This window comes from Ctenocephalides felis, unplaced genomic scaffold, assembly GCF_003426905.1.
Source record: "Ctenocephalides felis isolate EL2017-DRISC unplaced genomic scaffold, ASM342690v1 CF-g0.4_SCAFFOLD_01886, whole genome shotgun sequence".
Lineage (NCBI taxonomy): Eukaryota > Metazoa > Arthropoda > Insecta > Siphonaptera > Pulicidae > Ctenocephalides > Ctenocephalides felis.
In genome coordinates this window covers 42,208,549-42,223,253 of record NW_020538040.1, presented here as the reverse complement: position 1 = coordinate 42,223,253, position 14,705 = coordinate 42,208,549, and the positions used below count along the sequence as shown (strand labels likewise).

General features: G+C 29.9%; 1 long non-coding RNA gene across 1 annotated transcript in view; it reads right to left on the bottom strand.

Annotated features, from left to right (window-relative positions):
• Positions 1-6,910: 6,910 nt before the first annotated feature.
• LOC113378095 overlaps positions 6,911-14,705 on the bottom strand; it is a 58,027-nt gene continuing 50,232 nt past the window's right edge. The window contains exon 3 of the long non-coding RNA XR_003367139.1: positions 6,911-6,959. This is a non-coding gene — a long non-coding RNA (uncharacterized LOC113378095). The remainder of the gene's footprint in view (positions 6,960-14,705) is intronic.

Here is a 14,705-nt window from a genome sequence, read left to right as displayed (position 1 = left end):
AACACACTCGCTTATCCCCTTATCCCCCATGGTTCTCTAGAAATGAATCATTCGTTCCGAGACCGAGCCAACGAACGGGGTCGCTCAATTTAAAGTTCGCCATTCACGACTTAATTGGACACTTAATTGAAAACTCTGAAACTCGACGAAGACCGCCGACATTTATACACAGAATCCCGCAGACTAATCTAGTAAAATACTTTATCGATATATTTTATAATAAGTTTCCCAATAAATAAATGACTTATTACATCTGCTTCACGATTGAAGATATTTCCTCTAGTCGCTTAGCAACTGGAAGCAAAGGAATATATGACTGGACTGTTGAAGTAATTCAATTTAAATATAGAACGGAATTTATTTAAAATATAATCGAATTGAAAATTCATTTATTAAAAATAAACAGAGAGCTGACAATGTATAAGGCAAAATATTTTTCAAAGAAAGCAATTTTCATATCCACTGAAAATTGTATGAGTATGTATATATAGTGTATATGAAAGCTAAAATTTTTCTGGGCACTGCGATTACGATGTCACTGAGAATATTACATTCCTTAGGAGAATAAAAAAACACCACTGAATTTGAGCATAAAACTATCCAGCAGTTTAAAAAAATGATCAATTTGCAGCAAAAATTGATCAGAGGAGACTGGTTACGATTGCGCCACTTTCTTAGATCAGCAATAATTTTGTTAATTTAAAAGTTAGCTGGGATAACTAAAAATTAAATGGTAGGTAATCTGAATATTTGTCTGTCTGGAAATACTGAAATGCTGTCCTTAAATACATTCGATTAGTCATAAAATCGAATCATACAAGAAAAAGACGAGTAGCGCAACAGTCCACATCCTAAGAATGGTTGTGACAGGCATAAAAATAGGTTAAAAAATAATAGGTATAAACATCAAAATGGTTTATAACGACTTTCTTTTTCGTATTATGTCTTTGTTAGTTAAATTAGATTTTTCTTTATCTGTTTAAATTTCACGCAAAACGAACAAGAAATACATATCACAACATATACATGCCACATAACACAAAACTAATTGATGGTAATCAACTATCAATATTCAACTTGCAGAAAAATAACAAACAAAGTAATCTATCTGTATAAAAGTAACAGTTATTATTAAAAGAAATCGAACAAAAAACTTAATTTTGGTTCTTTGAAGGCAAATTTATTTGAACAAACATACTTGATCTTTCTCCCTTTGAACCCTATCTCAAAATCAGTATAGCTTAGCTGTTATGACGACTGTCACTACCGAACCCTGGCGCAACCGTATCCAGCCTCCCCTATTTGACAAGTGCACGACAAATTGTTAGTTTTGTTTGAAGAAAATTGTTACTATATGTGTCAACATTCTATGCTAAATTGTAAAGTGAAATATTTTCTATCGTTTTTGTTATCCTCGTTTGCAATTTATATTTGAAATTTTGAAAAAAAATCAAAGTATTCATGAATGGGGAAACGAAATTCAGATTCCAAAACCTGTTACTAATAATAATTTACTGAAAAATTAAATGATAAAAATGTAATAATATTATAGTAACTATAATTACAAAAAACGATTCCTGTATTATTTAAAAAATATGAAGTAGCTTTGAATTGAAAACATAAAGCATATATTTTTTAATAAAAGCGTCGTAGTCGATTTAATGAGACTTCGAAAATAGATTTCATTAATGTCTCCGTAAAAATAATACGAATAATAGCTCTTGCTAATTTGTATTCTATAAATAAAACTATAACTTATTAAATGTGATTCCTATTAACTATTTTAATATTTATTTTTCGTTCGATGTATTGGGTATTTTAATATGATAATTAAAAGGGCTTGACAAAGGGCTTATCTAACTTTCCGTAGGGTAAGTTATTGTAATCGTTCAAAAATCGAAATTAAAAATTTTTACATTTCTTGACGTGTTTTAAATTTTTGAACATTTTGGCATACCTTAAAAAAATGGATTTGTATGTGTTTGTATGTATGTATGGATACAATTTTTCGTCCGTTTTCGGGCGCACGGATCAACCGATTACATCAACAGAAAAACATTCGATTCTGATTGATAGGGAGATGTGCTGATTAGTTTTTGGCAAAGGCAGGTCCAGCCGTTACGGAGATACGGAGCAGAGAGTGCAGATAATAGAAATCGAGTTTTTTAGAGAACGGAGCATCCGATTTGAATGATGCAAAAAACTTTCTGCTTGTTTTTTTACAAAATAATTACTTTTGAAAAAAAAATCTAAATTTTTTTTTCTAATTCTTTTTTTCTCAAAAATATTTTTTTTTCTGTATATCGAAAATTATTGAGATTTTAATTTGAATTCTGGCTAAAGTTCTAAAGTTCACTTATATACTTAAATAATTTTAACTTTGTAATTCAGTTTATATAACTCTTACAAATATTAGACAATAATAATCTATATGAAAACATTTAATATTTCTCGAACATTTTGTTACAGTACTGGAAGATCCAGCAATTTGCTTTAAGGCTCGATGTCATACAAAAGTGATTTTTTAGCACGGTTTTTCCATATAAGAACGAATTTTTCGAGTACGGTTATTTATGGCACCCATCTTCCATGTAAAACGCGGGATAAGTGTATAAACATAATATAGCCAAATGCTCATATCAAACAATTTTTGTTAGCAATATAGACCATATTTCAAACACATCCCCCAAGGGTGTGGGAATAAATCCTCTTTGGCCGTATTGTTGTTACTAGATACTCAAACTAACCGCTAATGGGTTCAATATCGTGCCTGGTTAATTATTCTATAGCACACCGCAGGCAGCCGAACAAAATGTTTCAAGCCAGGAACATAACATCGCCATTAGACAGTAGCCGCGGCCTTGTTCTATAGCTTTTGTTAGAAAAACAATGCGCTACGCGGAACGGCGAACCCGACGAACGACGCTGGGCTTGCCGAACTACATTCTGGAGAATTTTTCCGCATCTACCGAACCGAAGGCGTGGGCATAGGTAATGGAATCAAGCAAAATGTAAGGCATTCGACAGTGAATGTTGTTGAGGTAGAATAATATTAGCACTTTTTCTGGATCTTTTTGGCACTACCTTATTCCAAATAACATTTTTGAAGTAAAACTTCTTTAGGCGCGACTAGGGTGTAAATGCGTACAAATGCAACGGAAGTGCGTTACGGCAGATAAGATAAGATAAGAGGCGAGTGTCAATGATACGTCATTCGCTCATCCTATACAGGTCGATTGTGATTAGTCGTCGCGTATGTGAATAGAGATCTGTCGTTGTATGCGTACCGGTATCAACGTTGTATGCGTATCGATATCAACAAGAAAATCGGCATTAATAAATGAACATTTTAAAGTTACATCGTAGTACAAATCTTGATTTATTGAAAAATGCTTGAATCAGAAGAATATTTCACTCTGATCCTTAGAAATTATTTCTATATTATTCGTAGTTTCTATAAATCTTTGAAGTTATTAAAATGGAAAATATTTTTTAGGCAAGACAGATTACAGTTGTTCAAAGAATGAGATTATATAGCAAAAAAGTAAAAAAAAATACAAGCAGTCAATTAATGCATGTTAATTTTAATTACATGAAGTTCTTCAAACACAATTACATGATGAGTGAAGTTGCGAAAATAATATTTGTTTAGGCGTTGTTTAACATAATCCACTGTGTGAACGAACATTATAGAAGTTATTAATCAGCAATTACTTCATTTCTCTAATGAAGCTTCATTTATAAATCCTAATTACAATGACAAACCAAACATGTCATATTTGAAGTATGACTATAATTACATTATAGTTATTATTATTTTTTATGATATTATAAATATATAATTTATAATTTATCATTATATAAATGTGTATAATGGTTGACACTAATAAATGTGTGCATCACGAGTGTTACCATATTACTAATAAACATTATTCAAAATTGTTATATGATGTATTTATTTTTACTTAAATGCCATCTTGTATAGTAGAAAATAAGCTTTACCTACTTCAATCGCGTGTGAACCTTACGCGCACTCTTTTTTCTATCTTCTTCATTTTTTACTACCATCTCATTGTTTAAGGGAGTTTTCTAGTGTAGAAAGTTTTAGGTTATTTTTAAATCGTCGCAAAAATCAATAAATTTTTAGACTATCATCTTTTTTATAATTTCTTGATAAACGTTACAAGAGTACAGAAACAATTTAAACAAAAAATTGTTAATAATTTAAAAAATCAGAAGTGGTTGAAGTGAAGGGTCTCAAAAGGTAATCCAAAATAGAAAAAAAGATTAATTATCCAGAATGATGTTGCTATGGCGTATACCAATTTTTTTTGTATTTTATTTTATTTTCAATAGCAATCAGAATACAGTATCAATTTCTTACCATTTTTTTCTCAATTTTTTTTTTTAAATAGTGAAAATTAATTATTTGGAAATTAATAAAAAATTTGAAACAAAACATTTTTTTCCCAAACAAATCTTTTCGTCAACACAGGCAAAAAGTTTTTTGAACCATTCGAATCGGATGCTTAGTTCTCTCAAAAACTGCAATTTTTTGCATATTTAGCTTTGTATCTCAGAAACGCCATCACTTCTACCCATCATTACGAATTGTATGTTTATTGGATCCTTCAAAACGAATGCTCCGTTCTCTCAGAAGCTCGATTTCTATTTTCTGCCTTCTCTTCTCTGTATCTCCGAAACTGCAGGACCTGCCTTTGCCAAAAACTAATCAGCACATGTCCCTATCAATAAGAATCGAATATTTTTTGAACCATTCAAAGCGGTTGATCCGTGCGTTTCCGATTTCAAACAGGACTTGTTAAGTTCTGATCACTGGCAAAAATCTGTCTGTACATGTAAAAATACCATGCATATGACTCAGATGTTCTAGTATTTTGCTGTTTTTACTTATCTACTCATCAGCCATATAGTACCAATGTGTTCAAAATTTGTGTTGACTTGTCTAATAACTAACGAGTTAGAACAGTTACATTGAGATTTCGTAAATCCCTTTGTCATGTAACACGCAAATCATTTCGGTCCGTTAATTTCGTGATAATCGCAACTGACACGTATCGGCTTCTAGCTCGCAGCTGTAGCGTGCAGCTGATTAGTTGTTGAAAGTTTCGCCAGTTGGCAGTTTTCGCCATTAAACGGTTCAAGACTTATTTTATAATTTTCGTTTCGCTACGATGAAATGACAAGCATAAGGTAACTAAGTATAAATGAATGCTTTTAAAACTTCGCTAACTTTGATGTATTAGCCAAACAATTTTGTTGACGTTGAATTAGTGCTGAATGAAACTATTTTGACATGTAAAGTGTAACAGGAAAGTGTAAATATAAATTCATTATGGCAATTTAATAATGTTTCTTAATTTCATAAAATTGTTTTGAATAATAACGAAAAACTGTTTACTTGTACTTTTGTGTATACATTTATTTGAATAAAATAATGTGCGAGAAGAATTTTAACTATAGTCAACTTCAACATTTACTGGCAAATTTTGAGATGTCCGTGAAACAAAAATGGGTATAAGTAATAATCTACTACTGAAGCTCCTTACAAAATGAGATTTTAATAATACTAATCATTTGAACCTACTGAAATCTCGAATCCGGCATAAGCAATACAATTTTGGGGATTCTCATCATCCTTAAAGAATATATTCGAACACAAAAAAGTCCACATGAAGGAATCGTCTTCGACAATTTTTCATTCTCACTGTTCTCTGTATATTTTTACAAATCAACTTATCTTTCATGTCGAATTACTCTTATAAAACAAAAAATGAATATAAAGTGATTGATTTTTTAAACCTGCAATTTTTTCGATACCACAGATGAGCACAGCTTTTTAATCTACTCCCAGTAGAAGTACACAGTACCATCATTAAATTTTTGAAAGCTCAAAGCTTCTACAATAATTCTGAATTTGCCAATTTTGGTATCACATAATAATTTGCTAAAAAATTCCTATAAATAATATCTAATATAACTTTTCTTTTGATAGTTCCAATTACTTTTCCTTTTTCCATTTCTTTTAATTATTGATTCCATTTTTTTTACATTTTCTTATAAACTTTTTATCACTAAAATTGTTTTCATACTTTACTCTGTTCTTATTTATAATTCTTAATACTGCCCTTATTTATTATTTTTCAGATTTGAAATTCAAAAATATTACGCAACGGATATTTAAAGAATTTTTCTAACGTCAGAAGATTTCAAGACATCTTATTTATTTTGACTACTGAATATTCTATTATAATACAAACAGATTATCTAATTATCATGAAAAAATTTCTTTAAGCTAGTATTGCATTAAATAATGTTACTGTATCATTGTAATGAGTAATACTAATTCTGTAACCAAAAAATATATGAATTATGAAATATATGAAATACTATAGCTGAAAAGCCAGCTTTTTAGAGGAATCTCAAAGTTCTCGCTTTGCATTTTTTTCTGTGTTCTAGAATTAGACTACTCACAGATATATTGAGGAAGGACGAAGAAAATAATAAATCTTTTTAGTCAAAAACTATTTTTTTACTTTTTTGTCTTGAAATGTTAGCAATTACACAATCGTCGTCAGCTCACATCATTATAATGAATATAAACTCAGTAATTACAACCGAGTCTAATGTTACGACTAATTTATTAATGCACTTATTACAAGCAAAATACAAATATTGTTAAAAAGTACATTACCAAACTATGAAAAAGAATTACAAGTTTTGGAATAAATGAAAGGATGAATGACGAATGCATATGATGTGTGCATATTCTACGAGCTGCTTTTTGACGGGGTTTAAATGCCCTAGAAAATTTTGATATATGTTCCATAATATATATATATATATATATATATATATATATATATAATGCCTATTATCAAATTTTTACCTTATGGCACAGAAGTCTCGGTCGGAGTAACTTGCATATTGTAGTAGCCCTGTGAATAAAAGATATTTTTAAAATGTTTTTCTCTCACAACAAAAATTAGTTTACGTTACTTAATATAATAACCAATAAAATTGTTGTAACAGTAAAAAAAATATTATTATAGTTGTGTATTTTTCACTTTAGTAAGACACTAATAAAAAGCTCTTCACACTAATAATGGGGTACTTTTATTGTAGTACTAAAATGTAGGTAAATACAATTTAAATATTTAGTGATCTCAAAATTGTGCCAAGATGCGACACTGGTTTCGTTACAATGTAATTTGTTTTATTAACAAACGTACAAAAAAGCGAAACACAAACACGCATATTCAATCTAAACCTGAATTGCATCATTGAATTTTTGCTTTACAAAAGGTCGTTAATACAGATAAGCTGACACCTAATTTGGATCACATTCACGATCGATATATAAATCAGTATCATTAGTTGCATGCTTTATCTCTCTAATATATTATATATATGGCCGAGTTGCATTTGAAATAAATATTCAACGACTAGCCAACCAAAGACATTTAGCAAGATTCTTATCTGTTACATTGCGACTTAACGCTCGTATGTGTACATAACCGGCCTCAGCAATTCGATTCTTTGGAATAGCAATGTGGATATAGACAAACATTTAAAGGATGGAACAAATAATTCTTCAGGTGAACGTTGAAGCACTATTTTCTAAACTTAAGCTTCCAAGAAATAACCACAAATGCATGTCGATTAAATATTTAGTAATCGTTACGTGTCCTTCTGTATTTGACGGTTTACCTGGCCATTTTTATCTGTTTGTGTTCCTATCTGAAACATTCATTTTACCTTTTGATATGACCATTCGATTATATTGGCTCAAACCAATAAGTTTATTTTTCATCATATTCCAACAGCAATCAGAACCTTACATCCTATAAGTGTTGGTCTTAAACTTCTCCTTAGGTCGTACTTTTAGATAATAACCCAACGGTTGATCAATCCATATTTGATTACTTTATTATTAAAATTTATCTAATAGGATTGACTTATCATTCAATTTGATGCAGTAATGCCCGGAAAAGGCTAATTTTAATTGGAAACATGTTTAGGAACTTTATTCAAGTTGGTGACTTATCATTCAATTGGTATTGCTATTGCTCGATGTCGCAGGATTGTTTGTGACGAAGATCGATCTATTGTTCTTGTATTTGCGGAATCTTACGTGATTGACAATTTTTTTAGATTTAATTATGTCCATCTGATATTGCTAAATCGGGTCCCAAATTACACACCCATACTCTAATATTGGTTTAACTAAAGTATCAAATAGTACGCACAGGGTAGCATTGTTTTGAAAATCTCCACCGTTTCTAAGCAGACTACCGAGTATCCTATTTGCCTTTGCCACAATATTGTCCAAGTGAGTGTCTCTGAATAATCATCCTAGATAATATATTTCATAAACAATAATTAGTGTAAGGTTTAGCTTATAAAAACCAATGTTGTATTTCCGATTGCTCTTATTGCTCAACAAATGATTTTTAATATTAGAAACCAGTTAAGACGCTTCTAAACTTTTACTTACAGATGTAATAAAATTCCAAGTTATGGGATAAAATTGTCAGAAACTTTTTTTTGTTAATTTTAAGTTTTTATTTCATTTTTATTAACTAATTAGTTATAAAAACCGGTAAAAATTTAACAAAAAAATTCCAATTCCAAAAAGCAAATCCAAATGAATATAACATCACATCACATTGAATATAAGAAAAAGCAAATCAAGAAGCTGTATTGACTTTAATAGATAGTAAATCAGACCTATCTTTCGAGAACAAAGTGCTCATTTACAAAACCATTATTATTCCAATTTGGACCTACGGTATAGAACTGTGGGGTTGCGCATGCAAATCGAACGTTAAAATTAATTCAAACATGCCAAAACAAAATTTCAAGAATCCTAACTAATGCACCATGGTATATATCCAACTATTGCCTCCACAAAGACCTGAACATTCCAACCGTTGCAGAATACATAAAACCAAGAAACATATTTCACATCGACAAATTAGAATTTCACACAAATCCAATCATCAAATCACTGCCTAGTCCAATAAGAAGACTAAAAAGAAATGGCCCAATATGACCTTCCTCATCTATCAACTTAGAAGCAATTCCCACTGGACAGAGTAGTTAATGCCCAGTTCCAGCCACAGTTTATGTTATAGGATTATTATTTCAATGTTTTGTAATTTTATAAGTTAATACCGATTATTATTTACATTTGTATTTTTTTATCTAGGTTTAATTTTTTATTTTATATAAACCTCAACAATCTTGTATTATAAAACTTAAATAAAGTTTAAAGTTAATTGACAAAAAAGAATCCTAATAGTTTTTGCATGACCCAGCAAAATGAATATGGCCATGTATAGTATGTATGCATTTTTGCTTACATGTATGCTCTTAGGTTTTGTTTTTGAATTTCTGCGAAACTGCCTTCCAAAATTACTTCTCTGGTAGGACCCATCAGGTCTAATTTTATGTGCCCAAATAAATTATTCTTATATTATGCAGCCACGCTCTATTTATCCTCTCCAGCATCTGTGGCACGATGTAACATGTAGACGAATTATGGTACATTACAGCCATTGAAGCTGTCCTTTCACCTCTAAATCTTAGGTCGTAAAATATAATCTTGCAGTATAAACTATCTTGCAGAAAAATACTATCTCCAACTTTTTTATCGTTATCATGGTAATTCGTTATGTGGATATGCCTAATCTTCCTAAATTGAGTCTAAGTCCTTCATTTTTTGTACAGTAGAGTGCATCTGTATACTGATCAAACAAATTGTCAATATAATCATTTTTGAGCTGCTTAAATGAGTTCAGCATAGAAAGATAATGAATAAAAGATTTCGCCTCCAATAATTGTCACCAATGTGAGTTGGCACAACCCTGTTCATCTTTTCGCAGATTATACGGAAATGCTCACCAAATTGCAAGCACATATCAATCCATACAACAAGATATCATAAGAATAGCTTAAATTAGTAACTGGTCTTTTTCTTCTTATCATGACCAAATTATCAGTTTTCATATCATTTTATGGTGATCCAAAACTAAAGCTGCCGAGGATATCTAATTTTTAGTTCTTACGACCTTATTCACAAATATGATAATAAAGAATTAGTTTTGTATACAGGGTGTCCCAAAACTCAACGCTAAGCCGAAATGGGAAGTCAGAATTAATTGCAACTATTAGGCAAAAAATGGAAGTACAAATTGTTCAAAGCGGTATGAAAATTATGAGCTTTTAGGCATAATCTAAAGCTTTGGTCAAGCTGTGCCCATAATTCACTTATTGTGCTTAAATATTAATATTTTGTCTTTTTGGCACTTTAGAAAGATAACCGTAAATATCATTTCTAGGAACAGTCAAAAATAATGACACAAGTTTAATAAGTGTTCTAGACATAAACTTTGTTAAACTATAAATTTAACATTTTTAAAATTCGTCGACTTTTGAAGAGCTTTTTTTAAGTATATTGACAAGTTCCATCAAACAGATTTACGCATTTAATCAGGATTGTAAAATGGTAAAATACCTAATTGTATCATATTAAAAAAAATCGAACAAAAAAAAAACAGAAACAACACGTTTTAGGCTATTTGAACTAATATAGTGACATATTGATTATTTGAAATTAAAAATATAAAATTAACATATCTGATATTTTCACACCTCAGACAACGTCATACTCAAATATTTTTTTGAATTACTTCTTAGTTAAGGCTAAGATATCAACTTTTATGTAGATTTCGTGCTTTGAATATAAAAAGCTTGAATATAAAATATTTTGTTTTTTTGCAAATAGATGTATTAATGCTCAAACATAAAATTGATCTAATAGTTTTTTTAATAAGTTCAAAATTAAAAATTTCTCGAAAGTACATAAGATAAATCACTTACTGCATTGTAGGTAAGCACCGGTAATAATTCATCGTTGTAGAGTTCTATGTTACAACACATTCTATTGTAAAATATTTCGATGGATTTCTATCTCATATTTGTAAATTATGAGGCATCATGATTTATTAAACAATTTATGCGGAGCACATTTTTAAATTTTCGCTACGGAGAGAATTATGGGAACGCGCACGTTGAGAGAATAGCTTGTGTACACGATGTAATTTATAAAAATCAGCGGTTCTCAAGATCTAATTACGTTATAGAAAAGAATACTTCGTTTTATTGCTAATTAAACAGTAATTCATACTTTAGTGGCACTAATTTAACGGAAAAACAAATTAGTACAAAGATAGCAATAATATCTTATTCTTACAGTAGCACGTACCGTTAATTTTTTATTATTGTATAGTAATATTTGAAAATTATAAATTATATAAACAGATAATAAGAAGAATATAAATATTATATATATATATATATATATATACATGTACATATACATCGCATATATGTATGTGTGTGCAAAGGCAAAAAATAAAGTTTTATTAAATAAACCATAAGTGTAAGCATCCATAAAGATGAAAATTCAAATTATTTACCGAAATACATGTTTTAATACACTTTCAATAGAAGTAAACTTACTGTAGTAAGAGCTATGTAGTCTTTTTATATTTCTTCCCAAATTTTCTTTTTTTATGGTTTGCAATTTTCATCAGAAAATAAATGTACAACAAAAAATAACAGTATATCAGAATGTCGAGCCTGTTATAATTATTTTTTCATTTGTAATTAATCAAATCGTTTTCAAATTATTATTTTTATAAAAAGTGCTAATAAGTTTTGTTCATTTTACACTGATGATGAGAAAAATCAAGTTCTCTAAACGTATCTTAGTGGTTAGTATTATTAAACTGAATCAAATCTTATAATATGTTCGATACGTTCAAAAATTTAGTTAAACTTTTAAATATATAGGTATATGTTTATTGTTTTAAATTAATATAAGTTTATATAAGTGGAATGTTTTTTGCCAACTCCTTGAATAAAATTAACAATATAACTAGTTGAAAGTGGCATTTAACCTTAAGGTAAGTTTCCTAAACTTTCCAAAATATGTAAGAATCGACTTAATCAATCGAATTTAAAATTTAGATGTTTAGATAAAATTTTCAACTGTTCATTTCAAAAATGAAGCTATCGCTTGTAATTAAATCTAAACATTGCGATTTCGAATAGAATATTCTCAAACATATTTAAATTAGCTGTAATTATATTAATTATATTGCACACACACGTGCTTGTAATCTTGTATGTCCTTAAATTGTAGCTTATTATTTTAAATTTTAATGAATTAATATTTGACTCATCACATCACAAAAGCAAATCAAATTTTGACAATAATATTTTCTCATACTTTGATAAATTTGTAATATTAAGCTATTTGTCGTAGGGCCGTAACATTTCATTATGTTTTATAAGATCATAATATTATTCATTGCCAAAAAATGTTCATAAAAATTGTCAAAAAATTTTTTTTCAACAATTAATTTCAAGAAAACGGCTTGGTAGATTTTTACTTAAAACTAATCAGTATCATTCCCAACAAATATCTTTCGAAAAGTTTTTGATTTTTTTAAATCGATTCTGAATTGAGAGTGGACGAAAAAATTTTCACTTTTCTGCTATTTACAAAGAAATAGCTCAGCCGATCGTCGCACAAAACTGATAAAAGAAAATCCTCGAGATCGAGATATATCGAACTGCTTATAAATTTTTGAAATCGGTCCAGCCATTTTTGAGAAAACGCCGATTTATAGCAAAAAATCTGTTCACATAAACACACACATACTTTTCCAAATTTGGTCTCATTTGATTCAGAATGGCTGAAAAGTCGAGACACACACATAGGGGGAAGTCTCGTAACGCCGGACCGCACCTAATTCCGGACACTCTAACACGTACTATTTAAGCGAGTATAAATCTTTTTATATCAAAATACAAGTGAAAGGGGCGCGGGGGGCACACAGGTGCAGGATCACGCGCCAAGATCGTAAATTAGTAGAATATTATTAGTTATTTTAAACAATTAGGTATTTTCAACAAGTAGGTACCACCAAATGAACGAACATGCCTGTCCCTTAGCACCGGACACTAAGTCGTCCCTTAGCGCCGGACAGTAAACATATTGATATTTTTTGTGAGAATTGACTTAATTTATTCTGATTATTTAATTTTGTTTTATATGAGTGCTAACGGTCACTACATACGTCCATTTTTCGTATTTCCTGGTTAGAGAATGAAAATCTTATGATGAATGCTCTAGCTTAGAGCATCGGTGTGGCCCAGTGAAAAAGGTGGATAAATAGTGTTTTTTTTGCAATATCTAAGAATATTCGTCAAAGACACATGTGCAGACACTCCAGAGTGTGGAGATGGCTGCATATGGGTTCAATGCTGGTTATTTTGAAATGTCCGGTACTAGGTGCCACTAAGTAAAATCATATTTCTTGTTACCAAGGTTTGATTGATAGTATAAATTATTTTTTAGCAAAAGGTTTGTTAATTTATTTTGATTTCCAACTTTGTTATTTAACATAAGTCACAATTTAATAAACATTTCGTAAAATATTTTTTGATTTATTTATAAATAACCTTAGGTGTCCGGCATTCGGGGACTTCCCTCTATATTATTTTTTTCTAAGGTATGCTAAAATGTCCAAAAACCTTTGATACATAAAAGTTTTCATTTTCGATTTTTTTCCAATTACTATAACTTACCGTACGGGAAGTTAAAAATATGCAAAAAAACAAAATGGATTTTTCAAAAATTGTAGACCATAATACCCCCATTTCTGTTAAAGCGTCAATTGCAATTAGTTATCTATATTCCCAAGTACGATATTCATAATGATACGACTTCTCAAGTAATGAATTATAATACCACGATTCATACCATATCTGGCAATACTAAAACCCATCGTAATTGTGTTATGTTCTTGCACCAGACTAGAATTATTTTAATGATGATTCAGTTTATTATTATTTCAATAATCGCTCGCATTCGTAATAGTCAAGAGCAAGAGCAAACCACTAAAGCAGAGTTGAGTCTGTTCATGTGTATTTTATACGAATTTACATGAACTTCGCAAGTAAAATGGAAATGGACAACATAGTATGTATGCGAAATAAGCGACTCTTGTTGCGGTCCATTCGATGTGCTCAAACAAAATGCAGAATGCAAGTGTCTGTGACTCGGTCATGGAACTCGCTTTAGTTTCCGAACTACTACTTCATATTAATACACTCGTATGATACTTGTATGGAGGAGGATTAGGGAACGCTTTAAGCTGATTTAATACACGATATACAATTTTATAGTTTCAAACTATAAACGAGTATACGGAAGATAAGTAAGTATTGTGAAGTGGAAAAAGTTTTATGGGGGATTAATTGTTTAAGTAGGATTATCTCTGGTATTTTATTTACGCATTTACGATGAAGAAAATAGCTCTTCGTGGTGTGATAGTTAATAACGTGGTCTGCACAAAGTAGTCCTGAGTTCGATCATACTTTCGGTCAACTCGATATCAAATATAATAACAATTTTTTTATTTATGAATATAATTGAGATCTATGACCTTATAGAAATCGTCTTTCGTGAGCATTGCTGCAACAAATTAGATAAACTAGTACTTTTCATTTATATACTTTTTTTTTATTTATATATATATATATATATATATTATTTTCATATTTCAGTCAGACAGAGCTATGAGAGATTATAAAAAACGGTTTTCATA